Here is a 26746-nt window from a genome sequence, read left to right as displayed (position 1 = left end):
CTGCCACCTGGCCGAGAACTTGCTCTCCACCGTGGAAATCAGAAAAACCACCCAGTCTCCCGCTTGAAACTGACTTTAGCTGACACCCTCCTTTGGGCATCCTGAGCCTTCTGGAGATGCTCCCTCAATAACGACATCACTTTAGCCACCCTTTCTTGCATCTGGGAGATATGTTCTATGTCTATTTTGTGTGGTGAGGATTCACTTTCCCCTTGCCTCCTTTACTAGATCCAGCAAACCACGAGGTCTTCACCCATACACTAGTTCAAATGGTGAAAAGCATGTGGATGCCTGTGAAACCTCCTGGATGGCAAACAACAGGGCAAGGAGCAACATATCCCTATCCTTCCCATCCTTCTGGACCACTTTTTTTAACTTCGATTTCAGGGTTTTATTAAACCTCTCAACGAGGCCATCTGTCTGTGGATTATAGACGGATGTCTGCAGCTGCCTAATCTGAAACAGTTTTCGCATGTCCCCCCATCACCTTTGACATAAAAGGGGTACCCTGATCCGCCAGTATCTTTTTGGGAAACCCACTTCTTAAAAACATTTGAAACAACTCATGGCAACGGCCTTAGATGAAGTTTTTCTTAAAGGGCCCACTTCTGGATACCTAATTACGTAATCCAGGACTACTGAATTGGTGTCCTCTTGCTGACTTTACCAAGGGTCCTATGAGATCCAAGCAGATCCATTCAAACAGCACCTCAATTACTGGCAAAGGTACCAGGGGGTTTCTGTAGTGTGACTCGGGCGGTTAACTGGCAAGTGGGGCATGCACCCCTGGCCAGTAAAACGGGTCAGTTATTCTTACCCCTGTATTTTCGGCCCCCAGGTTTCCTGCCTCCCTAGTATTGTGGACTAGATCAAGGAGCATCCACCTATATGGCTGGAGAACCAGCAATTGCTCTATGGTTTCCCCTTGGCTTTCAGCCACCCAATAAAGCAAGTCCCCATTGAACACAAAATGAGGAAACCTTTGGTCTGAACCAGGCATTTGCGGGACCCCATTAATAACAGAAACCTGCTCTCTAGCATTGACCAAAGTAGGATCCTGTATTTGGGCAAGGCCAAACACACCCCTGGATACTTCCAAGTCCGGGTGTACAAGCCTAGAGGAAGTTTAACCATCCTCCTCAACCGGGATCTGCAATGGGGAAAGTTCCTCTTTGTCCTCCCCCAACATAACGTGTAACAGAGAGGTTCCCCCCCCCCTCAGAAGTTAACTTGGTCTTAAGACCCGAAACATGACCATCATCAGTTACTTCAACATTATTTGCAATGTCATAACCATCAATAGGTACCTCAACATTATGGGTGCTTGCTGTGGGTAGTTTTGGACCAGACTCCTCAAAATTTGACCTTGAAAGGCCCAGTGTTCCTGGGTTCTCTTAGCTGTCTAGGAAGTCCATTCTGTACCCGTTTCTATAGTTCAAGTAACAGCAGACAGTCTCTCCCACTATTATGTCATGCATCAAACTTTCTACCATCCCAATCTTTTGTGTCACTTAGGTACAGCGATAGGCCATGGTCACCGAAACCAGGGGGTACTCCCTGGAGTCCCCATGGAGACATGCTACCAGGAGAGTCTTACCTACCGGGTCGAGTCTCCTGATCACCCTAGCATGTGCCAGTGTCACCATGCTGCTGATGTCCAGTAGAGCCTTGAAAGGGAGGTGGGTTCACCCACACTTCACATTGTGGGTAGTTTTGGACCAGACTCCTCAAAATTTGGCTTTGAAAGGCCCAGTGTTCCCGGGTTCTCTTGGCTGTCCAGGAAGTCCATTCTGTACCCGTTTCTATAGTTCAAGTAACAGCGGACAGTCTGTCCCACTATGATGTCATGCATCAAACTTTCCACCATCCCAACCTCTTGTGTCACTTAGGTACAGCGATAGGCAATGGTCACCGAAACCAGGGGGTACTCACTGGTGTCCCCATGGATACATTCTACCAGGAGAGTCTTACCTACCGGGTCGAGTCTCCCGATCACCCTGGCATGTACCAGCGTCACCATGCTGCCAGAGTCCAGTACAGCCTTGGAAGGGAGGTGGTTTACCCACACTTCACATTCAAACTCACCCACAGCCAGATCAAGATGGCTGGCGTACGCCCTATGCTGCTTTCTGGGGACTGATTAACTCTGTAAGGACCTGAGTCCCCATAGTCTAAGGTGGAGGTTCTTTTCCCACCCAAATATTCCCACTCCAAAATTCTGGGTGTCAGGGATCACCGCGGCGCTGGTTCCGGCGCAGGCGCAGTGTGCCGCCTTGTGCAGGGACGCGGGCACTAGGTCCAGGCCGGCCGCAGCGTCTGAACTCGCGCATGCGCACTAGGAGCCGCGGGCGCGCGCCTGGCACCAATGACAGCGCAGGGCGTGATATTTAAATGGCCCTGAACTGTCATTGAGTGCCTTCTGGTCTTACCTGCATTCCTGAACCTGTGAACCTGTATCCTGTAAGTTGCTGACCCGGATTATACCTGACCACGCTGTATTCTCCTGCTCTGACCCTTGGCTTGCCTGACCTCTCTCCCGGATGCCCCCTATTGGATCTGATCTTCTGTTACTGACCTGACGTGTGACCCGACTATTCTCTGCCCGCTGCTTTGTACCGCACCATCCCCACGGCTACCGACCCGGCTTGTCTGATCTCGCACCTGCTCAGCCATCCATCCATCCCATCGGGATCACCCGAGCTCCTCATATCAGGCTCTCCCCTGTGGGAGCCCCTGGCGAACACCCCTACCACTGACAGGTATACTCAGTAGTCATGACCTGGTCTCAGGGTACTCCAAGTCCATCCCCACCATCAGGGGCCCTGGTGAACAAGTACTCTGGGGCTTAGATTCCGTGCTCTGGGGACGCCTGATCAGTGGAGTGCTAGTGGTGCCACCAGGTGGTCCCTTACACTGGGTCCGGAATAAGCCACTACCAACGCAGAGAGAACTGCGAGTCAGTCCTTTTCTTGTGCTTGACTATCCCGGAATTCCTCACCTAGCACTGGCGAGACCCCTGAGTACACAAAACATTTCCCTTACAAAGACCATAACCCATATATTGGTGTCACATAGCACCCGTCCAGGACCCAACCTTGGCAACCTGTGCAATATATATATATAAAATTTTGTTTTCTGCAATATTGGAGTTGCTTAGCTCAATGTTAGATGACTATCAGTGAACTCCATGCAAGTGTGAACTGTGGTTAAAAGGCTTGGAGGCCCACTTTTATTTACCAAAAGAAAAGGTCCACAGACACAGTTGTCCCCGTAGGGGTTCTTTTCCAGCACAAACAGATAACTGAGAATACCGAACCACCTGGCTCTCTCATTGTGTAGTCCTATCTTCAAGTTCATTCACCTCCCTGCATGAGCCCACCACCAGCCTCTGGATAAGGGTTCTCCTGAGACCACGGCCTCTCTCACTCTCCCGAGACTTCCAGACTCCAGTACCCTGGACACAATAGCTGCAGCCATGTTCTCAGTCTCCCCAAACTTGCACAGCTATCCTAACTCTCCCAGTCCTGTGGGCAAGGATTCCTTCCAATATGGGGTGCCTTCTCCTGAGTGGGTCACTTCTCCTGGCTGGAGCAGGCACCTCTCTCCAAACAAAGGCTATGTCTCCAAATAGAAGCCTTCAGCTATGGCCAGGCCTGGCTTATTGGCTTAACGAATCTGCATGGCCCTCCTGCATTGTCCAATTTTGGGTCTGTCTAGATCTCAGCAGAAATTGGCATCCTACCTATTCATTTCGGCCTAACGTGCTATAGCTCAAGCTTGGAGAACCCCTTTGGTTGTTTTCCAGGGGGTGAAGGCCAGGATGAATGCTATGTTGTTCAATGAACAGATGTCTAGCATTCTTCAAGGTTCTCATGCGAGATTCCTTCAGTTTTGGGAACCTTGGATACATTATTCCCTCCCATCCTTGTGTCCTACTAGCTATGGCCTCTCAGAGTCATTGCCTGTGCTGGCCCTGGATCCGTGACTCTGCCGTCTTTGCCACCTACTAGCTATGGCGTCTCGTAGTCATTGCCTGTGCTGGCCCTGGATTTGTGACTCTGCCTTCCTTGCCTCCTACTAGCTATGGCCTCTTGTAGTCGTTGCCTGTGCTAGCCCTGGATCCGTGACTCTCCCATCCTTGCCTCCTACTAGCTATGGCCTCTTGTAGTCGTTGCCTGTGCTGGCCCTGGATCCGTGACTCTGCCGTCTTTGCCACCTACTAGCTATGGCGTCTCGTAGTGGTTGCCTGTGCTGGCCCTGGATCCGTGACTCTGCCGTCTTTGCCACCTACTAGCTATGGCGTCTCGTAGTCATTGCCTGTGCTGGCCCTGGATTCGTGACTCTGCCTTCCTTGCCTCCTACTAGCTATGGCCTCTTGTAGTCGTTGCCTGTGCTAGCCCTGGATCTGTGACTCTCCCATCCTTGCCTCCTACTAGCTATGGCCTCTTGTAGTCGTTGCCTGTGCTGGCTCTGGATCCGTGACTATGCCGTCCTTGCCTCCTACTAGCTATGGCCTCTTGTAGTCGTTGCCTTTGCTGTCCCTGGATCCGTGACTCTGCTGTCCTTGCCTCCTACTAGCCATGGCCTCTTGTAGTCGTTGCCTGTGCTGGCCCTGGATCCGTGACTCTGCCGTCCTTGCCTCCTACTAGCTATGGTGTCTTGTAGTCATTGCCTGTGCTGGCCCTGGATCCGTGACTCTGCCTTCCTTGCCTCCTACTAGCTATGGCCTCTTGTAGTCGTTGCCTGGATTCGTGACTCTGCCTTCCTTGCCTCCTACTAGCCATGGCCTCTTGTAGTCATTGCCTGTGCTAGCCCTGGATCCGTGACTCTCCCATCCTTGCCTCCTACTAGCTATGGCCTCTTGTAGTCGTTGCCTGTGCTGTCCCTGGATCCGTGACTCTGCCGTCCTGCCTCCTACTAGTCATGGCCTCTTGTAGTCATTGCCTGTGTTGGCCCTGGATCCGTGACTCTGCCGTCCTTGCCTCCTACTAGCTATGGCCTCTTGTAGTTGTTGCCTGTGCTGGCTCTGGATCCGTGACTCTTCCAGTCTTCTTTGTTCTTTCCCTGAATCTTTCTTCTATGCTCCTATACATTTGTAAGGGATTTCTGGCAAGAAGAATCGCGATCAGAAATGCGCACGCGCATAGGAATTTCCGCAGAAAAATTGCCGGTTGTACGCATGCGCGCAGGAATGCGCAATCGCGCACACGCACGGCGAAGATTGGCGCCAGATGGCCTATTTAAGGAATGCCTCTGCTCATGTTCAGTGCTGACTGGTCTTCAGCTCCCCCGTGTCCTGCTTGTTCCTGTGTGATTTCTTTGTTGCTGACCTGGCTTGTTCCTCACCTGACTCTGATTGCTCTCCTGATTGATACTGGTTCCTGACTTCGGCTCTGCTCCTGACCTTGGCTTTTCCTTCTGATTCTGTACCGTGCTGCCCGACTGTTGATGACCCTGGCTATTCCATGACATTGCTCCTGTCTCTTGTCCTCACTACCTGCCTTGCTCGCCTGGTGCACGCCTGGCAATCTGCAAAACCTGCTCTGCCTACTGCTACTGTGCCAAGATCAGAGGATCATCAGCCTTCCAAGGTCATCATCTACAAGAGCTGAAAACAACAATTACTGGCACTCTTGTTCCCCTGGGTTCTAGACTCCCTCTGTTCCAACTCCAGCGGGGTCAGGGCTAGTGACACAAGTGAGGCCAACCTCGTCATTTTAGTCTCCCATCAGGTACGTGACAACGTTCTTCTTTTTATCAGAGAACGGACGCCACGGGGGGGGGAGAGAACGGACGCCACGGGGGGGGGAGAGAACGGACGCCACGGGGGGGGAGAGAACGGACGGGACGGTGGAGGGAGAGGAAAAGCGTGACTGTGGAAGGAGAGGATGGGTGCGATGGTGGATGAAGAGGACGGACGCGACGGTGGGGGAAGAGGACGGATGCCACGATGGGGGGAGAGGACGGACGCCACGGTGGGGGGAGAGGACGGACGCCACGGTGGGGGGAGAGGACGGACGCCACGATGGGGGGAGAGAACGGACGCCACGGTGGGGGGAGAGGACGGACGCCACGGGGGGGGGAGAGGACGGACGCCACGGGGGGAGGGAAGAGGACAGACGGGACGGTGGAGGGAGAGGACAAGCGTGACTGTGGAGGGAGAGGATGGGCGTGACGGTGGAGCGAAAGGGCAGACATGATGGGGGGGTTACTGGGTGTAAATAGAAAATAAGATCTTATTACCTCCTCTGCTGCCACTTCCAGCAATGTCTCCTCTCTACTTATTGTTGGTCCCTGACATCACTTCCTGTCTTCCATAGAGACTTCCTGTCTGGTTAGAAGTGAGATCCCCACCTTGTGGAGCTCAGAGGAACTGCAGCCCCAAGAACCATCTGGTAGTGTGACCCCGGCCTTGTGCTGGGTGTGTATGGACTGTATGTCCTCATAGAGGGGTCACCTCCACTCCCACCAAGGGGGACAGAAATATATGACTGCCTAGTGCAGCCTTTCTCAGCCAGGGGTTCCTCCAAAGGGTTCTAGGGGTTCCTCCAAAGGGTTCTAGCAGTTCCTTGAGCCCATTTCTTCTCCCATCGGTCACCAATGTAATGGACACTACACTGAGCACTGATATAAGGGGGTCCTTCTCCCATCGGTCACCAATGTAGGGACCACTACACTGACCACTGATATAAGGGGGTCCTTCTCCCATCGGTCACCAATGTAAGGGACCGCTACACTGACCACTGATATAAGGGGGTCCTTCTCCCATCGGTCACCAATGTAAAGGACCGCTACACTGACCACTGATATAATGGGGTCCTTCTCCCATCGGTCACCAATGTAAGGGACCACTACATTGACCACTTATATTAGGGGGTCCTTTTCTTGGGCAGGCTCAAGTTTTAAGCCCCTCCCACTGTTAATTTAACCACACACCCATTTCACTATGACGCACCGCCTATTTATTCTCTCTAGAAGTTTTATCTGAATTCTGTTTGGATTACTTTGGGTTTCTTTATACCTTTTCTATACAAATATTGAGGCTGTGATGTCCCCACTTATAGTCCTTTCCATGGAGTGAGCCCAGAACGATCGCTTGTCTTCTATAAATCGGTAAATCCATCTCTCCTGACTCTATGGGCTCGTTCACATGGGGGCTGAATATGAAGAGGGAGGCGATGCTCAGCAACAGTCCGATGGGATTCATGGTGTATTCTCTCTGTGTTTCTGAAGAATGCCCAATAACAGCCTAGGGAAGAGTGGAAGAGTTGGTGGTTTGGAAGGATAGGCAACCTTCCAGAGGGTGAGATCTACGGGGACAACATGGAGGAAATCAAAGAGCCCTCAGAGAGTGAGATCTACGGGGACAACATGGGGGAAATCAAAGGGCCCTCAGAGGGGGAGGGGGGGGGAGCTGATGATGTCCTTTAAAAAACAAAACTATTAGGCTCCCTCTGTCCCTTCACATCACCCCCCAGTATAGTGTCCCCTGCCCCCATAAAGCAGTGTCCTCTGCCCCCTTCCCATCATCCCCCAGTATAGTGTCCCCTGCCCCCCCCCCCAGGCAGTGTCCTGTGTTCCTTCACATCACCCCCCAGTATAGTGTCCTCTGCCCCCTTCATATCACCCCCCAGTATAGTGTCCCCTGCCCCCCCAAAGCAGTATCCTGTGTTCCTTCCCATCATCCCCCAGTATAGTGTCCTCTGCCCCCTTCACATCACCCCCCAGTATTTTGTCCCCTGCCCCCCCCAAGCAGTGACCTGCGTGCCTTTCCATCATCCCCCGTATAGTGTCCTCTGCCCCCTTCCCATCACCCCCCAGTATAGTGTCCCCTACCCCCCCCAAGCAGTGTCCTGTGTTCTTTCACATCACCCCCCAGTATAGTGTCCTCTGCCCCCTTCACATCACCCCCCATTATTTTGTCCCCTGCCCCCCCAAGCAGTGACCTGCGTTCCTTTCCATCATCCCCCTGTATAGTGTCCTCTGCCCACTTACCATCACCCCCCAGTATAGTGTCGTCCCCCCCCCCCCAAGCAGTGTCCTGTGTTCCTTCACATCACCCCCCAGTATAGTGTTCTCTGCCCCCTTCACATCATCCCCAAGTATAGTGTCCCCTACCCCCCCCCCCCCCAAGCAGTGTCCTGTGTTCCTTCACATCACCCCCCAGTATAGTGTCCCCTACCCCCCCCCCCGCAAGCAGTGTCCTGTGTTCCTTCACATCACCCCCCAGTATAGTGTCCTCTGCCCCCTTCACATCACCCCCCATTATTTTGTCCCCTGCCCCCCCAAGCAGTGACCTGCGTTCCTTTCCATCATCCCCCTGTATAGTGTCCTCTGCCCACTTACCATCACCCCCCAGTATAGTGTCCCCCCCCCCCCCCAAGCAGTGTCCTGTGTTCTTTCACATCACCCCCCAGTATAGTGTCCTCTGCCCCCTTCACATCATCCCCAAGTATAGTGTCCCCTACCCCCCCCCCAAGCAGTGTCCTGTGTTCCTTCACATCACCCCCCAGTATAGTGTCCCCTACCCCCCCCCCCGCAAGCAGTGTCCTGTGTTCCTTCACATCACCCCCCAGTATAGTGTCCTCTGCCCCCTTCACATCACCCCCCATTATTTTGTCCCCTGCCCCCCCAAGCAGTGACCTGCGTTCCTTTCCATCATCCCCCTGTATAGTGTCCTCTGCCCACTTACCATCACCCCCCAGTATAGTGTCCCCCCCCCCCCCCCCCAAGCAGTGTCCTGTGTTCTTTCACATCACCCCCCAGTATAGTGTCCTCTGCCCCCTTCACATCATCCCCAAGTATAGTGTCCCCTACCCCCCCCCCCCAAGCAGTGTCCTGTGTTCCTTCACATCACCCCCCAGTATAGTGTCCCCTACCCCCCCCCCCCCGCAAGCAGTGTCCTGTGTTCCTTCGCATCATCCCCCAGTATAGTGTCCCCTACACCCCCCCCCCCCTAAGTAGTGTCCTGTGATTCTTCACATCACCCCCCAGTAGAGTGTCCCCCCCCAAAGCAGTGTCCTGTGTTCTTTCACACCACCCCCCAGTATGGTGTCCTCTGCCCCCTTCCCATCACCCCCCAGTATAGTGTCCCCTACCACCACCCCCCCAAGCAGTGTCCTGTGTTCCTTCCCATCATCTCCCAGTATAGTGTCCCCTGCCCCCCCCAAAGCAGTGTCCTGCGTTCCTTTCCATCATTCCCTATATACAGTCCCCTGCCCCCCCAAAGCAGTGTCCTGTGTTCCTTCCCATCATCCCCAGTATAGTGTCCCCTGCCCCCCCCCAAAGCAGTGTCCTGAGTTTCTTCCCATTACCCCCCATTGTAATGTCCCCTCCCCTCCCCCCAAAGAAGTGTCCTCTGCTCCCTTCACATTACCCCCCCCCCACACACACTGTAGTGTTCTCTGCCCCCCCACCATCACTGTCCTCTACCCCCTTCACATCATCCTCCCCTCCCCACCACACACAGCACTCTCCTCCCTGATAGTGTGTGTACAGCACAGGAGAGGGAGAGAGACAGCATAGAACTGGATGGAGGGAGCTACCGGAGTGAATGTTTCATAATAACACGTTGGTGATTGGTTGCTGGGACCCCCCAGTGTCCTTGTAACCATTCACCTGCTGGTTAACGTGAACTGAGGCAGCTCTTGCTCCCCGCCCTCTATCCAGCACTATACGGCCTCACACTCTCCAGAGGAGACCCCTTCCTTCCATGATCCTTTCCAGGTAATAATATCCGCTACCACGATGCCCATGTCCTCAGCAATTCTTAATCTTCTACGTTATGTACATATACCGCCTCCATTTTTTTTTACTCCACCCATTTCCCCCACATAGCATTATATTTCTGTAAGGAATCCTCTTCTACACACACTATATCGCCCGCAGTATTGGGCCGCCGGCCTTTCCACACACATGACCTTTAATGGCCTCCCAGTCTTAGTCCGTAGGGTTCAATATTGAGTTGGCCCCGCCCTTTCCACGCACATGAAATGTAATGGCCCCCCAGTCTTAGTCCGTAGGGTTCAATATTGAGTTGGCCCTGCCCTTTCCACACACATGACCTGTAATAGCCCCCCAGTCTTAGTCCATAGGGTTCAATATTGAATTGGCCCCGCCCTTTCCACGCACATGACTTTTAATGGCCTCTCAGTCTTAGTCCGTAGGGTTCAATATTGAGTTGGCCCCGCCCTTTGCAGCTATAACAGCTTCAACTCTTCTAGGAAGGCCGTCCACAAGGTTTAGGAGGGTGTCTATGGGAAGGTTGGACCACAATTCCAGAAGCACATTTGTCAGGTCAGGCACTGATGTCGGGGGAGGAGGCCTGGCTCGCAGTCTCTGCTCTAATTCATTCCAAAGGTGTTCTATGGGGTTGAGGTCAAGACTCTGTGCAGGCCAGTCAAGTTCCTCCACCCCAAACTGGCTCCTCCATGTCTTTATGGACCTTGCCTTGTGCGCAATCATGTTGGAACAGGAAGGGACCATCCCCAAACTCTTCCCACAAAGTTGGGAGCATGAAATTGTCCAAAATGTCGCCTTAAGAGTTCCCTTCACTGGAACTAGGGAGCCAACCCCTGAAAAACAACCCACCATAATCCCTCCTCCACCAAACTTTACACTTGGCACAATGCAGTCAGACAAGTACGGTTCTCCTGGCCACCGCAAAACCCCAACATGTCCATTGGATTGCCAGACAGAGAAGCATAATTGGTCACTCCAGAGAACATGTCTCCCCTGCTCTAGAGTCCAGTGGTGGCGTGCTTTACACCATGGCATCCAATGCTTTGCATTGCACTTGGTGATGGAAGGCTTGGATGCAGCTGCTCGGTCATGGAAACCCATTCCATGAAGCTCTCTACGCACTGTTGTTGGGCTCATCTGAAGTCCACACCAAGTTTGGAGGTCTTTAGCTATTGACTCTGCAGACAGTTGGCGACTTCTGCGCACTTCAGCATGCGCTGACCCCGCCCTGTCATGTGACGTAGCCTACCACTTGGAGGCTGAGTTGCTGTTGTTCCCAGTTGCTTCCACTTTGTTAAAATCCCACTAACAGTTGAGCGTGGAATATTTAGTAGCCAGGAAATGTCACGGATGGTCTTATTGCACAGGTGGCCACCTATCACAGGACCACGCTTGGAGTCACTGAGCTCCTGAGAGCGACCCATTCTTTCACAAATGTTCACCTGAACCCAATGATTTGGAGGGCTTGCCCAATACTTTTGGCAATATAGTGTACATTGTTTCTTACAGAAAACTTACCTGGTCAATTTTTAAAACCCATTCTCTCAGGATTTGTTTGCGTTCGCCAGAACCTGGAATCAAGGTTTTAGCTGCATCTACTAAATACAGTACTAGAGACAACCTACACTGCTCAAAAAAATGAAAGGAAGACTTTGAGAACCCGAATCAGACCTCAAAGGGGACGAATCTTCTGCTGGATCACTATACTGACATGGACGGGGGGATGGGTGAGGAACATAAGGACACCCCATCGTTTGATGGAAATTAAAATGATTGACCTACAGAGGATTGAATTCAAAGACACCTCGAAAATCAAAGTGAAAAAATGATACAGCAGGCGAGTCCATTTTGCTGAAATGTCATTGCAGCAACTCAGAATGGTCCTCAGTAGTTTGTATGGCCCCCATGTGCTTGTATGCATGCCTGACAACATCAGGGCATGCTCCTAATGAGACCACGGATGGTGTCCTGGGGGATTTCCTCCCAGATCTGGACCAGGGCATCACTGAGCTCCTGGACAGTCTGAGGTGCTACCTGGTGGCGTCGGTTGGACCGAAACATGACATCCCAGAGGGGTTCTATTGGATGCCGGTCAGGTGAGTGTGGGGGCCATTCAATGGTATTAATTCCTTCATCCTCCAGGAACTACCTGCATACTCTCGCCACATGAGGCCGGGCATTGTTGTGCACCAGGAGGAACCCAGGACCCACCGCACCAGGAGGAACCCAGGACCCCCTGCACCAGGAGGAGCTCAGAACCTACTGCACCAGGAGGAACCCAGGACCCACTGCACCAGCGTAGGGTCTGACAATGGGTCCAAGGATTTCATCCCCATACCTAATGGCAGTCAGGGTGCCATTGTCTAGCCTGCTCAGGGGGAACATGCTCTCATCTGTGAAAACCACAGGGCGCCAGTGGTGGACCTGCCAATTCTGGGGTTCAATGGCAAATGCCAATCCAGCTCTATGGTGTCGGGCAGTGAGCACAGGGCCCACTAGAGGACGTCGGGCCCTCAGGCCACCCTCATGAAGTCTGTTTCTGATTGTTTGGTCAGAGACATTCACACCAGTGGCCTGCTGGAGGTCATTTTGTAGGACTCTGGCAGTGCTCATCCTGTTCCTCCTTGCACAAAGGAGCAGATACCGGTCCTGCTGATGGGTTAAGGATCTTCTACGGCCCTGTCCAGTTCTCCTAGAGGAACTGCCTGTCTCCTGGAATCTCCTCCATGCTCTTGAGACTGTGCTGGGAGACACAGCAAACCTTCTGACAATGGCACGTATTGATGTGCCATCCTGGAGAAGTTGGACTGCCTGTGCAACCTCTGTAGGGTCCAGGTATGGCCTCATGCTACCAGTAGTGACACTGACCCTAGCCAAATGCAAAACGAGTGAAAAACAGCCAGAAAAGATGAGTACGAAAAACAATGTCAGTGGCCTCCACCTGTAAAACCATTCCTGTTTTGGGGGTCGTCTCATTGTTGCCCATCTAGTGCACCTGTTGTTTATTTCATGAACACCAAAGCAGCTGAAATTGATGAACAACCCCCTCTGCGACTTACCTGACCAGATCAATATCCCAGGAGATTCATTGACTTCATGCTAGACTTGGATTACAAAGTCTTCCTTTCATTGTTTTGAGCAGTGTGTATTGTGCCATCAGCTTCTCTGTTATGAAGTATACATCTCCAGGGCTCGATCGATATATATACTCCCCATTATTTCGTAGACCACCTTCGTAATCTCCTTCCAGAAGGCCTGTATCTTTGTACATTCCCACCACAAATGTGCAACGGTTCACAACGAATCGCATCCCCTCCAACACTGGGGAGATACGTCCGCCACAGACCTCAGCACCCTCACGTTTCCACCAATCAATGCAGCCATCCTCACCACAGCCAGTTTGCCAGACAAACTAGTCCCATGACACTCTCAGGCACAACCAGGGTCGGACTGACCATTCAGACACTAGGGCACTGCCCGAGGTCCGGGGTCAGTAGAGGACCCCATGAGATGCCTCTGGTACCTTTCAAAGGCTTTTTTGGGAGTGGTTTGAGTGTGGGTGTGGACACAGGGGCCCCATGATCCCCTATTGTCCGGGGGCCCCATGAGTTGTCAGTCCGCCCCTGGGCACAACCAATGACCACTCCTCCCACCCTCACCATTTCCAACAAAAACATAAAAGTGTGGAGACTCTTTGAAGAACCCTCGTAGTATGAAAATCATAGAAGCAAAATTCATCATTTCAGGCCATAGAGGCTCTGGCAAGCCCACCACCCTCGAATTCTTCTGCCGCACAATGAAGTAGTCGACTCTATGGAACAGGATTTTAATACAGCTTAGATTTAATGACTTCATCCATAGGGGGTTATGATACGTTGAATGGAATATCACATCGAACCAAAATCCATCACCCGAATAATAGCACACAATTGGTTCAATTCAGAAGCAAGATGGAATCTCCAACAAAGCAATGATGGAATTATACTTTACCCATCGAGCGATTTATGGGTTTGGAGCAACACCCAGGACAAGCTGCTGGTGGTATGACCTGGAGAGGATCTGCGAAGGGCTGATGATCAGAAGAGAGATGTGGAGGGATCGGTTCTCAGACAAACAGACAAAGATCTCAGGTGGGGGGGATCAGAAGAAAGATCGATCGATGGACTGTGGAGGGCTGATGATCAGAAGAGAGATCGAAAGACTGTGGAGGGCTAGTGACTGGAAGAGAGATCGATGGACTGTGGAGGGCTGATGATTAGAAGAGAGATGTGGAGGGATCGGTTCTCAGACAAAGATCTCAGGTGGGGGGGATCAGAAGAAAGATCGATCAATGGACTGTGGAGGGCTGATGATCGGCAGAGAGATTGATGGACCGTGGAGGGCTGATGATCAGAAGAGAGATGTGGAGGGATCGAATCTCAGACAAAAGAGATCAATGGACTGTGGAGGGCTGATGATCGGAAGAGAGATCGATAGACTGTGAAGGGCTGATGATCAGAAGAGAGATCGATGGACTATGGAGGGCTAATGATCAGAAGAGAGATGTGCGGGGATCGGTTCTCAGACAAACATGCAAAGATCTCAGGTGGGGGGGATCAGAAGAGAGATTGATGGACTGTGGAGGGCTGATGATCAGAAGAGAGAGATCGATGGACCGCGGAGGGCTGATGATCGGAAGGGAGATCGATGGACCGTGAAGGGCTGATGATTGGAACTTAGATCGATGGACCGTGAAGGGCTGATGATTGGAAGAGAGATCGATGGACCGTGGAGGGCTAATGATCAGAAGAAAGGGATGAAAGATTCCATCTTCTCTCTGAAATTGTACATCTGTGGTCAGGGGGGTCACCAGGTTGTTCTACAGATCTCATTAGGAATCCATATTGATTATCATCCATCAGAACAATGTTGACTTCTCCCTAGGAACGGTTTCTTCCATGATGAAGATCAGCCATGGAGTATATCTGAGATGTATATCAGGGTGTGCTTCTTCCCCACGAGAGCTGGGATGTCCAGCAACATTCATCTAGAAGACATTTCCCGCACTCAAGACACTGATACACCTCCAGGGTTGTGTGTGGCCCCTGATGTACAGGAAGGCAGGACTTCAGTGAGGTACATTTCCCTCACTCAGGACAGGAACGTGACTTCTCCCTGGGTGAGATCTCTGTCTGGAAAGACTCGACTTCTAAGAAAAGCATTTCCCGCACCCAGGTCTTCAGTGAAGAACAATTCCTTCAGTCAGACCAGGAAAGTTTCTCCTCCGTGTCCAATCTCAGATGACTGTAAACAGAAGACTTCTGTGAATGACAATTCTCGTACTCAGGACAGGAAAGTGGCTTCTCTACCATGTGTGATCTCTGATGTTTGTAAAGACTGGACTTATCTGAAAAACATTTCCCACAATCAGAACAGGAATACGGCTTCTCCCCTGTGTGCACTCTCCGATGTGTATAAAGATGTGACTTATCTGAAAAACATTTCCCGCACTCAGGACAAGAATACGGCTTCTCCCCCGTGTGAGATCTCAGATGATAATAAAGATTAGACTTAACTGAATAACATTTCCCGCACTCAGGACAGGAAAACGGCTTCTCCCCTGTGTGAGACCTCTGATGTGTGACAAGGTTCAGTTTATATACAAAACATTTCCCACACTCAGGACAGGAATACGGTGTCTCACCCGTATGAGACTTTTGATGTCTGTTAAGAACGGACTTCTGTGAAAAACATTTCCCGCACTCAGGACAGGAATACGGCTTCTCCCCCGTGTGAGACCTCTGATGTCTATCAAGATTGAACTTTCCTGAAAAACATTTCCCGCACTCAGAACAGGAATATGGACTCTCCAACGTGTGAGACCTTTGATGTCTGTTAAGACTGAACTTCCCTGAAAAACGTTTGCCACAGTCAGGACAGGAATACGGCTTCTCCCCCGTGTGAGACCACTGATGTGTGATAAGGTGTGACTTTCTTGTAAAATTCTTCCCGCACTCAGTACAGGGAAACCTCTTCCCTGTTGGAAGGCCAGAACAGTCCCGCACAGTCTGAGGTTCCTCAGGATACAAGGAATCCGATGGTCCATCTACACTGGGTGGTGCCAGATGGACATTGGAGGGAGCCGGGTTTTCTCCTGGACTATACTGTGTGATGTCCTCATCTTCTACTTTCCAGTCTGGAGAAAAAGTGAGACAATCCTCGGAGGTTTTCCTCATCTCCCGGCCATGGACTAAAATACAAAAGACAAAGAGGATTACTAGACAGGAGCTGATTGGTTCCCCCAAACCAGGACTACGCCCACATCAGGAAGCTTGGTCTCTGAGGAGCTTACAAGGTGAATGGTTCCTCTTGAGCTCCAGGCTCTTGTCAGACAGAGAGATCCAATGAGAACTTTATCATCTGGACCAATCAGTGAGCAGTATGGGTGGAGGAATGGATTTAGTGTTCATGACCCACCTGTGCTGATCTCTGTAGGAGTGTCCTCCTCTATAAATGTCCTCGTTATTACATCCTCCTCCATAGACTGCTGATCATCCCTCACATACGCCTCTTCTTCTTCTGATTTCACCTCAACTTTACAATCTCTCAGGTTTCCACTCTGAATATTATATAAAACTTTAATTGTAACAAACATGCTGTGTATAAATCATAACTACTAATAATTGTCAATTATCTACCTGATGATGGTGAGGGATGGTGTGACCTTCCTGTGTGGAATCCCGGGAATACAGAGAACTGGGACATCTCTCTGGTAGGTTCCTGGTATTAGGTGGCTCCATCATATTCTTGTGTCCTTCGGAAAGCTCCTCCATCGCTCCATACTCCTCATCCTCCTCTTTATACTCTTCTTTTACGCCAATATTATCATCCCCGAGGATTCCACTCTGAATATATAATAAAACATTAATTGTAACAAACACGTGTATAAATCACAACTATCAGTGATTGTTCCTCATCTACCTGATGATGGAGAGGGACGGTGTGACTTTCCTGTGTGGAATCCTGGGAATACAGAGGACGGGGACATCTCTCTGGTGGGTTTCTGTAGCTGGATGAATCCACCATGGTGTCCTGGTACAGATCTTTGTGTCCTTCTGGAATCTCTGACTCCTCCATCACCCCATCCTCATCCTCCTTTATCTCATCCATAATATTGACCTGTGTGGAATCCCGGGAATACAGAGGACGGGGACATCTCTCTGGTGGGTTCCCATGACTGGATCCATCTACCTGATGATGGTGAAGGATGGTGTGACCATCCTGTGTGGCATCCCGGGAATACAGAGGACGGGTACATCTCTCTGGTGGGTTCCCATGACTGGATCCATCTGTAGGAAACACACACACTGACTGAATCCATTGTTTCTATGTGTTTATCAGATGATGGGGGATCTAGGTGGATCCTCCGTACTGCTCTCTCCTTTCCAATAAAGTCTTCTCTTACCCGGTGATGTGAGGGATGGCTGATTGTCCATCGTGTTGCCACTTCCAGCAATGTCTCCTTTTACTTCGTTCCACTTGGAACTTCCTGTCTTCCATAGAGACTTTCTGTCTGGGTAGAAGTGAGATCACCACCTTGTGGAACTTAGAGGAACTGCAGCCCCGAGAACCATCTGATAGTGTGACCCCGGTCTTGTGCTGGGTGTGTATGGACTGTATTTCCTCATAGAGGGGTCACCTCCACTCCCACCAAGGGATATGTGGTATGGGGGGTTGCTTAGATCAATGGTAGATGCATTTTAGTGTAGTCCTTGCCAGTCTAAACTGTGTTTAAAAGGCTTGGAGGCCCACTTTTATTTAGAAAAAGAAAAAGTCCACAGACACAGTTGCCCATGCAGGGGTTCTTCTCCAGCAAATACAGGTAACAGATTATAATGCACCACCTGGCGGTCTCAGCTTGTAGTTGTCACGTACCTGATAGAAGTGTGAATTGATGAGGTCAGCCTCTCTTGTATCTCCAGCCCAGGCCCCACTGAAGGTGGAACAGATGGTGGTGAGGGATAGGAGAAAAACGAGTACCTGAGGATATTGATTGTAGAACTTGCGGCTGGAGGAGTAACTTCGGTAAATCAAGCAGGACATTCAGTCAGGAACAGAGTAGATGCCGGAACGTCCAGCTGAGGTTAAGGAAGCACTCCACTCAAACTGCAAGATCTGGGTACGTGGCTTGCTGGAACTTCTAACAAGTGTGAGGCCGGAACACACCGTGACAACTGGAGCTGATAGATAGCCAGGACAAGCACTCGGCAGGACTGTGGAGCGCACATCCTCCCGCATTAGCGCCAAGACGCCTATTTATAGGACATCTTGCTGAATGTTCTTCAGCTCTCTGTGATCCGTGTTCCCCATTATGCTGCTGACCTCGGATTGGCTCTGACTATTCTCTGTCTGATCTCCTGGCCCTGATCCCGACTTGCCTCTGACTATTCTCTGCCTGATCTTCTGGCGCTGACCTCGGCTCTGACTATTCTCTGCCTGATCTCCTGGCGCTGACTTCGGCTTGCCTCTGACTATTCTTTGCCTGATCACCTGGTGCTGACCTTGGCTTGGCTCTGATTATTCTCTGCCTGATCTCCTGGCCCTGACCCCAACTTGCCTCTGACTATTCTCTGCCTGATCTCCTGGCACTGACCTCGGCTTGGCTCTGACTATTCTCTGTCTGATCTCCTGGCGCTGACCTCGGCTTGGCTTTGACTATTCTCTGCCTGATCTCCTGGCACTTACCTCGGCTTGGCTCTGACTATTCTCTGCCTGATCTCCTGGTGCTGACCTCGGCTTGGCTCTGACTATTCTCTGCCATATCTCCTGGCGCTTACCTCGACTTGGCTCTGACTATTCTCTGTCTGATCGCTTGGAACTGACCTCGGCTTGGCTCTGACTATTCTCTGCCTGATCTCCTGGTGCTGACCTCGGCTTGGCTCTGACTATTCTCTGCCTGATCTCCTGGTGCTGACCTCGGCTTGGCTCTGACTATTCTCTGCCTGATCTCCTGGCACTGACCTTGGCCTGGCTTTGAATATTCTCTGCCTGATCTCCTAGCACTGACCTTGGCTTTCCTCTGACTATTCTCTGCCTGATCTCCTGGTGCTGACCTTGGCTTGTCTCTGACTATTCTCTACCTGATCTCCTGGCACTGACCTCGGCTTGTCTCTGACTATTCTCTGCCTGATCTCCTGGTGCTGACCTCGGCTTGGATCTGATTACTCTCTGCCTGATCTCCCGGCGCTGACCTTGGCTTGGCTCCGACTACTCTCTGCCTGATTTCCTGGTGCTGACCTCAGCATGCCTCTGACTATTCTCTGCCTGATCTCCTGGCGCTGACCTCGGCTTGGCTCTGACTATTCTCTGCCTGATCTCCTGGCACTGACCTCGGCTTGTCTCTGACTATTCTCTGCCTGATCTCCTGGCGCTGACCTCGGCTTGGCTCTGACTATTCTCTGCCTGATCTCCTGGCACTGACCTCGGCTTGTCTCTGACTATTTTCTGCCTGATCTCCTGGTGCTGACCTCGGCTTGGCTCTGACTATTCTCTGCCTGATCTCCTGGCATAGACCTTGGCTTGGCTCTGACTATTCTCTGCCTGATCTCCTGGTGCTGACCTCAGCTTGGCTCTGACTATTATCTGCCTGATCTCCTGGTGCTGACCTTGGCTTAACTCTGACTATTCTCTGCTTGATCTCCTGGCATAGACCTCAGCTTGGCTCTGACTATTCTCTGCCTGATCTCCTGGTGCTGACCTCGGCTTGGCTCTGACTATTCTCTGACTGATCTCCTGGCGCTGACCTCGGCTTGGCTCTGATTATTCTCTGCCTGATCTCCTGGCGCTGACCTTGGCTTGGCTCTGACTATTCTCTGCCTGATCTCCTGGCATAGACCTCGGCTTGGCTCTGACTATTCTCTGACTGATCTCCTGGCGCTGACCTCGGCTTGGCTCTGATTATTCTCTGCCTGATCTCCTGGCGCTGACCTTGGCTTGGCTCTGACTATTCTCTGCCTGATCTCCTGGCATAGACCTCGGCTTGGCTCTGACTATTCTCTGCCTGATCTCCTGGCGCTGTCCTCTGCTTGGCTCTGACTACTTTCTGCCTGATCTCCTGGCGCTGACCTCGGCTTGGCTCGGACTACGGACTACTCTCTGCCTGATCTCCTGGCGCTGACCTCGGCTTGCCTCCGACTACTCTCTGCCTGATCTCCTGGTGCTGACCTCGGCTTGGCTCTGACTATTCTCTGCCTGATCTCCTGGCATAGACCTCGACTTAGCTCTGACTATTCTCTGCCTGATCTCCTGGCGCTGACCTCGGCTTGGCTCTGACTATTCTTTGCCTGATCTCCTGGCGCTGACCTCGGCTCTGACTATTCTCTGCTTGATCTCCTGGAGCTGACCTCGGCTTGACTCTGACTATTCTCTGCCTGATCTCCTGGTGCTGACCTCGGCTTTCCTCTGACTATTCTCTGCCTGATCTCCTGGCGCTGATCTCGGCTTGGCTTTGACTATTCTCTGCCTGATCTCCTGGCACTGACCTCGGCTTGGCTTTGACTATTCTCTGCCTGATCTCCTGGCGCTGACCTCGGCTTTCCTCTGACTATTCTCTGCCTGATCTCCTGGCGCTGACCTCGGCTCTGACTATTCTCTGCTTGATCTCCTGGCGCTGACCTCGGCTTGTCTCTGACTATTCTCTGCCTGATCTCCTGGCGCTGACCTCGGCTTGGCTCTGACTAATCTCTGCCTTATCTCCTGGAGCTGACTTCGGCTTGGCTCTGACTATTCTCTGCCTGATCTCCTGGCGCTGACCTCGGCTTGGCTCTGACTATTCTTTGCCTGATCTCCTGGCGCTGACCTCGGCTCTGACTATTCTCTGCTTGATCTCCTGGAGCTGACCTCGGCTTGACTCTGACTATTCTCTGCCTGATCTCCTGGCGCTGATCTCGGCTTGGCTTTGACTATTCTCTGCCTGATCTCCTGGCACTGACCTCGGCTTGGCTTTGACTATTCTCTGCCTGATCTCCTGGCGCTGACCTCGGCTTTCCTCTGACTATTCTCTGCCTGATCTCCTGGCGCTGACCTCGGCTTGTCTCTGACTATTCTTTGCCTGATCTCCTGGCGCTGACCTCGGCTCTGACTATTCTCTGCTTGATCTCCTGGCGCTGACCTCGGCTTGGCTCTGACTATTCTTTGCCTGATCTCCTGGCACTGACCTCGGCTCTGACTATTCTCTGCTTGATCTCCTGGAGCTGACCTCGGCTTTCCTCTGACTATTCTCTGCCTGATCTCCTGGCGCTGATCTCGGCTTGGCTTTGACTATTCTCTGCCTGATCTCCTGGCACTGACCTCGGCTTGGCTTTGACTATTCTCTGCCTGATCTCCTGGCGCTGACCTCGGCTTTCCTCTGACTATTCTCTGCCTGATCTCCTGGCGCTGACCTCGGCTTGTCTCTGACTATTCGTTGCCTGATCTCCTGGCGCTGACCTCGGCTCTGACTATTCTCTGCTTGATCTCCTGGCGCTGACCTCGGCTTGGCTCTGACTAATCTCTGCCTTATCTCCTGGAGCTGACTTCGGCTTGGCTCTGACTATTCTCTGCCTGATCTCCTGGTGCTGACCTCAGCTTGGCTCTGACTATTCTCTGCCTGATCTCCTGGTGCTGACCTTGGCTTAACTCTGACTATTCTCTGCTTGATCTCCTGGCATAGACCTCAGCTTGGCTCTGACTATTCTCTGCCTGATCTCCTGGTGCTGACCTCGGCTTGGCTCTGACTATTCTCTGACTGATCTCCTGGCGCTGACCTCGGCTTGGCTCTGATTATTCTCTGCCTGATCTCCTGGCGCTGACCTTGGCTTGGCTCTGACTATTCTCTGCCTGATCTCCTGGCATAGACCTCGGCTTGGCTCTGACTATTCTCTGCCTGATCTCCTGGCGCTGTCCTCGGCTTGGCTCTAACTATTCTCTGCCTGATCTCCTGGCATAGACCTCGGCTTGGCTCTGACTATTCTCTGCCTTATCTCCTGGAGCTGACTTCAGCTTGGCTCTGACTATTCTCTGCCTTATCTCCTGGCGCTGACCTCGGCTTGGCTCTGACTACTTTCTGCCTGATCTCCTGGCGCTGACCTCGGCTTGGCTCGGACTACGGACTACTCTCTGCCTGATCTCCTGGTGCTGACCTCGGCTTGGCTCTGACTATTCTCTGCCTGATCTCCTGGCATAGACCTCGACTTAGCTCTGACTATTCTCTGCCTGATCTCCTGGCGCTGACCTCGGCTTGGCTCTGACTATTCTTTGCCTGATCTCCTGGCGCTGACCTCGGCTTGACTCTGACTATTCTCTGCCTGATCTCCTGGCGCTGATCTCGGCTTGGCTTTGACTATTCTCTGCCTGATCTCCTGGCGCTGACCTCGGCTTGGCTTTGACTATTCTCTGCCTGATCTCCTGGCGCTGACCTCGGCTTTCCTCTGACTATTCTCTGCCTGATCTCCTGGCGCTGACCTCGGCTTGTCTATGACTATTCTTTGCCTGATCTCCTGGCGCTGACCTCGGCTCTGACTATTCTCTGCTTGATCTCCTGGCGCTGACCTCGGCTTGCCTCTGACTATTCTCTGCCTGATCTCCTGGTGCTGACCTCGGCTTGGCTCTGACTAATCTCTGCCTTATCTCCTGGAGCTGACTTCGGCTTGGCTCTTACTATTCTCTGCCTGATCTCCTGGCGCTGATCTCGGCTTGGCTCTGACTATTCTCTGCCTGATCTCCTGGCATAGACCTCGACTTAGCTCTGACTATTCTCTGCCTGATCTCCTGGCGCTGACCTCGGCTTGGCTCTGACTATTCTTTGCCTGATCTCCTGGCGCTGACCTCGGCTTGACTCTGACTATTCTCTGCCTGATCTCCTGGCGCTGATCTCGGCTTGGCTTTGACTATTCTCTGCCTGATCTCCTGGCGCTGACCTCGGCTTGGCTTTGACTATTCTCTGCCTGATCTCCTGGCGCTGACCTCGGCTTTCCTCTGACTATTCTCTGCCTGATCTCCTGGCGCTGACCTCGGCTTGTCTATGACTATTCTTTGCCTGATCTCCTGGCGCTGACCTCGGCTCTGACTATTCTCTGCTTGATCTCCTGGCGCTGACCTCGGCTTGCCTCTGACTATTCTCTGCCTGATCTCCTGGTGCTGACCTCGGCTTGGCTCTGACTAATCTCTGCCTTATCTCCTGGAGCTGACTTCGGCTTGGCTCTTACTATTCTCTGCCTGATCTCCTGGCGCTGATCTCGGCTTGGCTCTGACTATTCTCTGCCTGATCTCCTGGCATAGACCTTGGCTTGGCTCTGACTATTCTCTGCCTGATCTCCTGGCGCTGACCTCGGCTTGGCTCTGACTATTCTCTGCCTGATCTCCTGGTGCTGACCTCTGCTTTCCTCTGACTACTCTCTGCCTGATCTCCTGGCACTGACCTCGGCTGTCTTCTGACTATTCTGTGCCTGATCTCCTGGAGCTGACCTCGGCTTGACTCTGACTATTCTCTGCCTGATCTCCTGGTCCTGACCTCGGCTTTCCTCTGACTATTCTCTGCCTGATTTCCTGGCGCTGATCTCGGCTTGGCTTTGACTATTCTCTGCCTGATCTCCTGGCGCTTACCTCGGCTTGGCTTTGACTATTCTCTGCCTGATCTCCTGGCGCTGACCTCGGCTTTCCTCTGACTATTCTCTGCCTGATCTCCTGGCGCTGACCCCAGCTTGCCTCTGACTATTCTCTGCCTGATCTCCTGGCGCTGACCTCGGCTCTGACTATTCTCTGCTTGATCTCCTGGCGCTGACCTCGGCTTGGCTCTGACTATTCTCTGCCTGATCTCCTGGCATAGACCTCGACTTAGCTCTGACTATTCTCTGCCTGATCTCCTGGCGCTGACCTCAGCTTGGCTCTGACTATTCTTTGCCTGATCTCCTGGCGCTGACCTCGGCTCTGACTATTCTCTGCTTTATCTCCTGGTGCTGACCTCGGCTTGGCTCTGACTATTCTCTGCCTGATCTCCTGACGCTGACCTCGGCTTGGCTCTGACTATTCTCTGCCTGATCTCCTGGCCCTGACCCTGACTTGCCTCTGACTATTCTCTGCTTGATCTCCTGGCATAGACCTCAGCTTGGCTCTGACTATTCTCTGCCTGATCTCCTGGTGCTGACCTCGGCTTGGCTCTGACTATTCTCTGACTGATCTCCTGGCGCTGACCTCGGCTTGGCTCTGATTATTCTCTGCCTGATCTCCTGGCGCTGACCTTGGCTTGGCTCTGACTATTCTCTGCCTGATCTCCTGGCATAGACCTCGGCTTGGCTCTGACTATTCTCTGACTGATCTCCTGGCGCTGACCTCGGCTTGGCTCTGATTATTCTCTGCCTGATCTCCTGGCGCTGACCTTGGCTTGGCTCTGACTATTCTCTGCCTGATCTCCTGGCATAGACCTCGGCTTGGCTCTGACTATTCTCTGCCTGATCTCCTGGCGCTGTCCTCTGCTTGGCTCTGACTACTTTCTGCCTGATCTCCTGGCGCTGACCTCGGCTTGGCTCGGACTACGGACTACTCTCTGCCTGATCTCCTGGCGCTGACCTCGGCTTGCCTCCGACTATTCTCTGCCTGATCTCCTGGCATAGACCTCGACTTAGCTCTGACTATTCTCTGCCTGATCTCCTGGCGCTGACCTCGGCTTGGCTCTGACTATTCTTTGCCTGATCTCCTGGCGCTGACCTCGGCTCTGACTATTCTCTGCCTGATCTCCTGGTGCTGACCTCGGCTTTCCTCTGACTATTCTCTGCCTGATCTCCTGGCGCTGATCTCGGCTTGGCTTTGACTATTCTCTGCCTGATCTCCTGGCACTGACCTCGGCTTGGCTTTGACTATTCTCTGCCTGATCTCCTGGCGCTGACCTCGGCTTTCCTCTGACTATTCTCTGCCTGATCTCCTGGCGCTGACCTCGGCTCTGACTATTCTCTGCTTGATCTCCTGGCGCTGACCTCGGCTTGTCTCTGACTATTCTCTGCCTGATCTCCTGGCGCTGACCTCGGCTTGGCTCTGACTAATCTCTGCCTTATCTCCTGGAGCTGACTTCGGCTTGGCTCTGACTATTCTCTGCCTGATCTCCTGGCGCTGACCTCGGCTTGGCTCTGACTATTCTTTGCCTGATCTCCTGGCGCTGACCTCGGCTCTGACTATTCTCTGCTTGATCTCCTGGAGCTGACCTCGGCTTGACTCTGACTATTCTCTGCCTGATCTCCTGGCGCTGATCTCGGCTTGGCTTTGACTATTCTCTGCCTGATCTCCTGGCACTGACCTCGGCTTGGCTTTGACTATTCTCTGCCTGATCTCCTGGCGCTGACCTCGGCTTTCCTCTGACTATTCTCTGCCTGATCTCCTGGCGCTGACCTCGGCTTGTCTCTGACTATTCTTTGCCTGATCTCCTGGCGCTGACCTCGGCTCTGACTATTCTCTGCTTGATCTCCTGGCGCTGACCTCGGCTTGGCTCTGACTATTCTTTGCCTGATCTCCTGGCACTGACCTCGGCTCTGACTATTCTCTGCTTGATCTCCTGGAGCTGACCTCGGCTTTCCTCTGACTATTCTCTGCCTGATCTCCTGGCGCTGATCTCGGCTTGGCTTTGACTATTCTCTGCCTGATCTCCTGGCACTGACCTCGGCTTGGCTTTGACTATTCTCTGCCTGATCTCCTGGCGCTGACCTCGGCTTTCCTCTGACTATTCTCTGCCTGATCTCCTGGCGCTGACCTCGGCTTGTCTCTGACTATTCGTTGCCTGATCTCCTGGCGCTGACCTCGGCTCTGACTATTCTCTGCTTGATCTCCTGGCGCTGACCTCGGCTTGGCTCTGACTAATCTCTGCCTTATCTCCTGGAGCTGACTTCGGCTTGGCTCTGACTATTCTCTGCCTGATCTCCTGGTGCTGACCTCAGCTTGGCTCTGACTATTCTCTGCCTGATCTCCTGGTGCTGACCTTGGCTTGACTCTGACTATTCTCTGCCTGATCTCCTGGTGCTGACCTCGGCTTTCCTCTGACTATTCTGTGCCTGATCTCCTGGCGCTGATCTCGGCTTGGCTTTGACTATTCTCTGCCTGATCTCCTGGCGCTGACCTCGGCTTGTCTCTGACTATTCTTTGCCTGATCTCCTGGCGCTGACCTCGGCTCTGACTATTCTGTGCCTGATCTCCAGGAGCTGACCTCGGCTTGACTCTGACTATACTCTGCCTGATCTCCTGGTGCTGACCTCGCCTTTCCTCTGACTATTCTCTGCCTGATCTCCTGGCGCTGATCTCGGCTTGGCTTTGACTATTCTCTGCCTGTTCTCCTGGCGCTGACCTCGGCTTGTCTCTGACTATTCTTTGCCTGATCTCCTGGCGCTGACCTCGGCTCTGACTATTCTCTGCTTGATCTCCTGGCGCTGACCTCGGCTTGCCTCTGACTATTCTCTGCCTGATCTCCTGGTGCTGACCTCGGCTTGGCTCTGACTATTCTCTGCCTGATCTCCTGGCGCTGACCTCGGCTTGGCTCTGACTAATCTCTGCCTTATCTCCTGGAGCTGACTTCGGCTTGGCTCTGACTATTCTCTGCCTGATCTCCTGGCGCTGATCTCGGCTTGGCTCTGACTATTCTCTGCCTGATCTCCTGGCATAGACCTTGGCTTGGCTCTGACTATTCTCTGCCTGATCTCCTGGCGCTGATCTCGGCTTGGCTCTGACTATTCTCTGCCTGATCTCCTGGTGCTGACCTCTGCTTTCCTCTGACTACTCTCTGCCTGATCTCCTGGCACTGACCTCGGCTGTCTTGACTATTCTCTGCCTGATCTCCTGGTCCTGACCTCGGCTTTCCTCTGACTATTCTCTGCCTGATTTCCTGGCGCTGATCTCGGCTTGGCTTTGACTATTCTCTGCCTGATCTCCTGGTGCTTACCTCGGCTTGGCTTTGACTATTCTCTGCCTGATCTCCTGGCGCTGACCTTGGCTTTCCTCTGACTATTCTCTG

General features: G+C 52.5%; 1 pseudogene across 1 annotated transcript in view; it reads right to left on the bottom strand.

Moving 5' to 3' along the window:
* Positions 1-13560: 13560 nt before the first annotated feature.
* Positions 13561-26746, bottom strand: part of LOC149456037 (uncharacterized) — a 58316-nt pseudogene continuing 45130 nt past the window's right edge. The window contains exon 7 of the transcript XR_016313973.1: positions 13561-15526. The product of XR_016313973.1 is annotated as an uncharacterized LOC149456037 (transcript). The remainder of the gene's footprint in view (positions 15527-26746) is intronic.

This window comes from Staurois parvus, unplaced genomic scaffold (genome assembly GCF_062004578.1).
Source record: "Staurois parvus isolate SC_StPar_1 unplaced genomic scaffold, SC_StPar_1.0 ptg000380l, whole genome shotgun sequence".
NCBI lineage: Eukaryota > Metazoa > Chordata > Amphibia > Anura > Ranidae > Staurois > Staurois parvus.
This window is presented reverse-complemented; position numbering and strand designations above follow the sequence as displayed.